The sequence below is a fragment of the Pyrus communis genome, chromosome 13 (assembly GCF_963583255.1).
Source record: "Pyrus communis chromosome 13, drPyrComm1.1, whole genome shotgun sequence".
Lineage (NCBI taxonomy): Eukaryota > Viridiplantae > Streptophyta > Magnoliopsida > Rosales > Rosaceae > Pyrus > Pyrus communis.
Window position 1 is genome coordinate 20,480,683 of NC_084815.1, and position 7,474 is coordinate 20,488,156.

The 7,474-nt window shown below is 40.5% G+C and overlaps 1 long non-coding RNA gene across 1 annotated transcript; it reads right to left on the reverse strand.

The window, feature by feature from the left end:
• Nucleotides 1-40: 40 nt before the first annotated feature.
• Nucleotides 41-6,516, reverse strand: LOC137712058 (uncharacterized). Its single transcript, XR_011065192.1, has 3 exons — nt 6,389-6,516; nt 656-762; nt 41-69 (listed from the first exon to the last, which is right to left on the reverse strand). It is a non-coding gene; the product is annotated as an uncharacterized lncRNA (long non-coding RNA).
• Between the last annotated feature and the right edge of the window lie 958 nt (nt 6,517-7,474).

Below are 7,474 nucleotides of genomic sequence, written 5' to 3' on the forward strand. Positions count from 1 at the left end.
TGGGAGTATTTTGGCACGATGATCCCAGACACTCGGGGATCGCCCTTCTTCTTCGGCTGCCCCTTCCGTCTGCACAACATCACATAAATATGTTTAGTGATCTAAGAAAGTATGAGGCTATATATATAAATCATACTTCGAAATCGCAATGCATAAGGCGTTCCGTGGGACGTTTTACCATGCAATGTCGGGGCGATTTCGCATAAGCTATTCGAGAATAGTAATGAATAAATATATAAATATACTTGCACCAAAACACATATAATTTAACAATAATTTCTCATTAATGCATAATAAACTACCAAAATACATATGCTTCAAGTTCAAAAACACACTGCACTTAAATAAAAATCCAAATATTCCAAACATAATGTTCAACTTATAAACATCATTCACAAAGTTACAAATATTCATAAACCGATTACAAAAAGAAGAATAGGAGGGACAGAAGGACTAGGACCAATATAGGATCACGAGGCATTCGGTGTGGTATTGCGCAATATCACGAAAGAATCGAACTCATTTAGACTATCGCGATATTTTTGCATTATCACAAAATCTTTTTCGAGGTCCAATATAGCGTGTCTGTGTGTGTCTCTGTGTGTGTGTGTGTGTGTATGAGTAAATTAACCATTTTTAACATCAATGTATATACCTGTGCAGCTGAAGTGCCAACTCCAAAGAAAAAATCAACCGGAAAATCAGCCCGGTGAACGTTAAGTTCGAGAGTGGGTGCAGCACTGCTTGTGTTCATCACCTCAACTGCAACAACACCATTTAATTGTGCTAAGTAGAAAACTTGATTGATCATCATATGATGAAAGAGTAAACATAAAAGGCATAGGCAGAGAAAAAGATTGGCAAGAGTTGCATAATTACACAGGGCAAGTGATTAACATCAATTGAAACACATGTTATCTGAAAGTGCCCTAGACAACACTATCGATCGTCTATCATATGATTCGAAGCAGCTATTTTTATTATTAGCATTAACTGATTCTAGAAAGAAAAAAAACATTACAAGTTGTTACACTCTAAAAAAGAATGAACATCTTACGATTTTGGTTTCAACTTGTTGTTCTTTTTTTTTTGATTAAACTGCTGCAACGGCAGCAGTGTTTTATACATATTTTACATACACGCATGCACACATACGCATGCAATAAACAAATGCAATGTAGTGTGTTGTGCTTGCTGTCCATGATGCAGCAACTAGAGAAAAATAAGCAGCAAACCATACTGACTAGCTGTCAAGGAATAATACAACATTCCTTTTTCGCGTGCCCTTCCATACTGACTGCAATATTCCCTGCCATACTGACAGTATTCCATACTGTCCATTATTCCATATTGTCCATACTGTCAATACTCCCCCTCAAGCTGGATCAAGGGGGTTGATTGATCCAAGCTTGAACAATAACCGTTGAAATTGTGTAAAATCGAGAGCTTTCGTGAAAAGGTCCGCAAGTTGATCATGACTTCTAGTGTACACAGTTTCGATGACTTTGGATTGAACTTGAGTGCGGATGAAGTGGCAGTCAACTTCAATGTGTTTAGTCCGTTCATGGAAGACAGGATTGGATGCAATATGCATTGCAGCCTGGTTGTCACAGAATAAGGACATGGGTTCCTTGCTGGTGAAGCCAAGATCAAGAAGGAGACTCTTCAACCAGATGAGTTCAGAAGCTGTTGCTGCCATGGCCCGATATTCAGCTTCCGCACTGGACCGTGCAACCACTGTTTGTTTTTTACTTTTCCAGGTGACAAGGTTTCCACCTACAAAGGTACAAAAACCTGTGGTGGATTTTCGATCAAGGGAATTACCAGCCCAGTCAGCATCGGTATAGGCCAGAATGTTGTTAGACTCATTTTTCTGCATGAGTATGCCTCTGCCGATCGAGCCCTTGAGATATCGGAGGATTCTCTTGACAATTTCCCAATGAACCAATGTAGGAGAATGCATAAACTGACTGATAAGGCTAACGGAGTAAGCAATATCAGGCCTTGTGATAGTGAGGTAAATGAGTTTCCCAACCATGCGTTGATACACATTAGGATTTGATAGGGGTTTACCTGGAGCATCCAATTGAAGTTTGCTAGCAAGTGGGGTGCGAGCAGGTTTGCAGTTGACCATATGTGCTTCTTTAAGAAGGTCAAGAACATACCTCATTTGATTCAAGAATAGACCCTTGGAAGAGGTAGCCATCTCAATTCCCAGAAAATATTTCAAGGTTCCCAAGTCTTTAATGGCAAACTGTTGGTGAAGCGACCGTTTAAGAGCCTCGAGTTCATCCATGTTGTCCCCCGTGATGATAAGGTCGTCAACATATATAAGAACTATGAGCTTCCCTTGGACACCACTTCGAACAAAGAGAGAGGAGTCAGCATGACTCCTTTTGAACCCTGCCACTTCAAGAACGGAGCTCAGTTTGGCGTACCAAGCTCGAGGAGACTGTTTAAGTCCATATATAGCTTTATGAAGCTTGCAGACTTTGGTAGGTTCTTGTTCTTGAGGGTGTCCTGGAGGTAGCTTCATGTACACCTCTTCTTGAAGCTCACCGTGAAGAAATGCGTTTTTAACATCCATTTGAAACAAGGGCCAGTCGTGGTTGACTGCTACTGATAACAACACCCTTACTGTGTTCATTTTGGCGACGGGAGCAAAAGTCTCCTTGTAATCAATACCGTAGGTTTGAGTGAACCCCCGTGCAACCAATCGTGCCTTGTGTCTTTCAATGGTACCATTGGAATTGAATTTGGTCTTGTAAATCCATCTACTCCCTACGGCTTTCTTCCCTTTGGGAAGGTCTACCACACTCCAGGTTTGATTTTTGTTCAGTGCTTTGAGCTCATTATGCATGGCTTCTCTCCACACGGGCATACATACTGCTTCTTGAAAGTTTTTAGGCTCAACATTATTTGTCACCTGACTTAGGAAGGATGCATGAGATGCTGACAGTTTGTGATAAGTAAGAGCTTCAGAAATGGGATGCCTTGCACTGTAAGTGATGTACTCTTGCAGCCGTAGAGGAGGATTGCGATCGCGAGTTGGGTTCCTTTTTGGTGCTGCTACAATTGGTTGTGTGGCAACAACTGGTGCTGGGGCACGAGGTATATCTTCACTGACCATCTCATCAACTGGGGAATCACTTATAGGGTGGTATGGGGGGGTGTCTGTATGGATTTCAGCAAGAGTTGGTAGTGGAAAAATATCCATTAGACTCTCCCCCTGAGAACTATTCGGGGAGTGATTGTTGAAGAAAGGAACTAGTTCATCAAACCGTACATCCCTAGAAACAACCAGCTTCCCAGTGTGTGGGTTATAACATTTGTATCCCTTTTGAGAACTCGAGTACCCCATAAACACACACTTGATAGCTCGAGGTTCGAGTTTATCACGATGATTTGCTTGAACGTGAACATAACAAGTGCATCCAAAAATCCTGAAATGAGTTAAATCAGCAGTTCTTCCCTTCATAACTTCAAAATGTGATTTGGAATTCAGGACACGAGTGGGAAGTCTGTTAATGATATAGGCTGCAGTGAGGAGTGCTTGGGACCAGAATCTCTTGGGAACTTGCATCTGAAACATAAGAAACCTAGTTTTCTCCAATAAATCCCTATTCTTGCGTTCGGCAACACCATTTTGTTGTGGTGTACCCACACAACTAGTTTGATGCAAGATACCATGACTGCTCAAGTAGTTTGACAGATTATTGGAGGTATACTCGGTGCCATTATCTGACCGTAAGGTATATATTTTTGAGGAGAATTGGTTGGTTATTAGCTTATGAAAGTCTTGAAAAGCTGTAAAAAATTCACTTTTAGACTTTAAGAGATATAACCAGGTAACCCTAGAGTAGTCATCTATGAATGTAACAAAATACTTGTACCCATCAAATGACTCAACACGGGTAGGTCCCCAAATATCTGAGTGTACAACTTCAAAGAGTTTACTGGTTCTAGATTTAGAGGGTACAAAAGGTAGCCTAGTGGCTTTTGACATTTGACAGATCTCACACTCATGTGTGTTGGTACAATAATTTGGAAATAATTTAGACATTACTGGTTCGGAGGGATGAGCGAGACGTTGGTGCCAAAGTTGATGCTTCTGGACATGGCTTAGGGTGGCAATGGGTTCCTTAATTTGATTGAACTCCTTTGAGATGTAGTACAGACCATTTAAGAAAAAACCCTCACCAATCTTCTTCTGAGTGACTCGATCCTGAAACACAACTGTGTGAGGAGAAAAAATAGCAAGACAGTTCAAAGTATGTGTGATGTTTCCTATGGACAGAAGCTGAAATGGAAATGAGGGTACATATAGTGCCGTAGACTCTACATCACTCCCCATCAATTTAATTTTTCCTTTTCCTAGGACTGGTTCCCCTTTCCCATTTGCTACAGACACATGAGTAGGATTAGGTAATTTTTGAAACTCATGGAGACAAGCTTGGTTGTTGGTTATATGGTCAGTGGCACCTGAGTCTACAATCCAAAAATCGTGTGTGAGATTGAGAGCCGTGGAAAGTGCACAAATGATACCTGGGATATTGCCGGATGTAGTGGTGTTTGAATTTGCCAAAAAACCAGCAAATTTTCCAAGCATTTCTGTGGAATTTTCCGTGGTGACATTGTTACCCTCAGCGATATCACTCTTCTTTTGGAGAAAGGCGGCAAACTCATTGATCAGGGAGAAAGGGCTTGAGGTGAAGTTTGACATCTCTTTAGATTGGAAGGCTTTAGGCGTAAACCCTTTCCCATCCCTGATCATTTTTCCTTCCTTGTTAAACTTAGGTTTTAACTCAGGGTGTAAAACCCAGCATTTTTCCCTTACGTGCCCCTTGGTGTTGCAGTATGTGCATTTCCAGTCAGCTTTCTTTCCATTAAAAAACCTTTCACTAGTGAAGTTGTGGTTACTGGTGAAAGCTCTAGCTTCTGGGCTAAACCGAGGCTCAACATGCATTACTTTCCTTCGAGTTTCCTCTCTTTGGACTGCATGACACACGTTGACGAACGATGGTAGCTCAGGAGTCATTAGTAAGTGGCTACGCAAGTCTTCATACTCAACTCCCAAGCTTGCCAATAGTTGGAATACTTTATCTTCATCAGCCCTTTTCAAGAGTGCAGCGGATTCAGTGGTGTGTGGACGGTATAGATCAAGTTCATTCCACATAGATTTCATGCTTCCAAGATGCTGAATGAAAGTTTGATTACCTTGCTTAAGTCCAGCGAGGCTTTTCTTCAGTTCAAACACACGGGCAGCATTGTGTTGACTGCCGTACATTTCTTTGATCGATTCCCATAAGATGTGTGAAGAATCTGAGTAGCTGAAGATCTCGGACAACTTGGGCTCCATCGAGTTAAGTATCCAGGACATAACAAGCTGGTCATTTGAGTGTCATGCATCAAAGTTAGCTGAGGAAGAATCTGGAGGCTTGATGGTTCCATTTACGTACCCTAGTTTCGATCTTCCTCCTAGAGCAAGAGATATAGCTCGTGACCATGGCAAGTAGTTGAACTCATTCAACAACACGGTGCACAGTCGTGGGTTGCTCTCCCCGTGTATCATGTTGGCTGGTGTTAGGGTTGAGGAACTTGTAGCCTCAGAACTAGATGGGATATCTTCTGCCATCACAACAAATGATGAACAGAGGAAGAAGAACAGGCTAGAAGAATAAACAACAGAGGCAGGACCCTATGGTTCCTGCTCTGATACCATCTTACGATTTTGGTTTCAACTTGTTGTTCTTTTTTTTTTTATTAAACTGCTGCAACGGCAGCAGTGTTTTATACATATTTTACATACACGCATGCACACATACGCATGCAATAAACAAATGCAATGCAGTGTGTTGTGCTTGCTGTCCATGATGCAGCAACTAGAGAAAAATAAGCAGCAAACCATACTGACTAGCTGTCAAGGAATAATACAACATTCCTTTTTCGCGTGCCCTTCCATACTGACTGCAATATTCCCTGCCATACTGACAGTATTCCATACTGTCCATTATTCCATATTGTCCATACTGTCAATAGAACACCTAAAAGACTAAAAGTAAATAAGTTTTTTCATGGACTCAACAAGATTTAATCAACAGATTTTTCACGGAGAAAAGGCAATCACAAACGAGAAACTAAAAACTAAACGAACAGGTGCCTTAAATATAAGAATATAAAAACAGTTTTGAACAAGGATATTTGGAACAACCGTCGACAAAATAAAGCAACACAAACAACTATACGTCTTTTAAAAATTGTTGAAGGTTTTAAATGAGTACGTAGTTTTGGTGTTTCCACAATACAGTAGTTTCACTCAAGCTTAAGAGAGGGCATGAAAAAGATGATAAAAGAAAGTGAAAATTTCAAGGCAGGATTAAAGGCAAACCTTGTTGAGCCTCTGCAGATAAAAGCGAAGCCATTAGAAAAATGGCAGCAGCAATGACACAAAGCAACTTCTCTTTCTGCAGCAACATCTTTGTTTTCTCTCTCTCTGCTCTCTTGTTTTGCTCTCAGACGTTTGAAACAGAATGAGGAGGTGGAGAAGCGACACCACCTTTTCTAGTGAAATGCCGCTGGTCTGTATTCTTTAATCACCGTTGGATCTTTTCTTATTTCATCTCAACCGTTGATCATCCTAGTACTACCACCTTCTGTTTTGTATTTATTTGGTTCGTTAAAATTTTTGTGTGCTAAATTGCTAATCATCAACATAATTCTGTTCAGCTCTTTTAAGTTTGATTTGGTGCATTATTTAAGACACTAGAAGAAAAAAGCTCATCTATCACGGTGAAAGCCCGTGATAAATTGCAATTCACCACAGACACTGTGCTCGTTAGTATTCTGCATATGTCGAGAACATGTGAAACATGCATATAAATTTTGCTCGAACTACAAAAAATAATATACTAATATTCAACTACCAACAATGATAAGGATAGTGATAATGCATGACATGTTTAGAGCATACAACTAATTCAAAGTACAAGCAGAAGAATAAATAGAGAGGTGTTATTACAATAGAAGTCAAAGCAGAGAGGATGATGCGGTATCACTTGTAGGAGAATGCCTCGTATCTCAGATCGTATTCCTCGTTCCTATGTCTTGAGGGGGCGCAAAACAAACATGACTGGACCAAATATATAATACTAAAATAGTTATCAACATACTAACCCCCAAAGTTTTATGAAAACTAATAACATAATATGTAATAGGTTTCCGAAAACCCTAGCATGCCATAAAACCTTCATAAAACATATCTCGTATATAGTGTGCTAACTAGTGATATCAATATCGCCCAAAGGCATATAGAACTCTTCCTTCAGAACACTTCCTTCACAAGTATCAATAGCATGTAGGCTCCTACAACACCCAACCCAACCCAAAGGTCAATATAAGTATCATCGCCCACAGGCTTCTACATCACCCAACTCGAAGGTCAATATAAGTATCATCACCGCTCCTACAACACCCA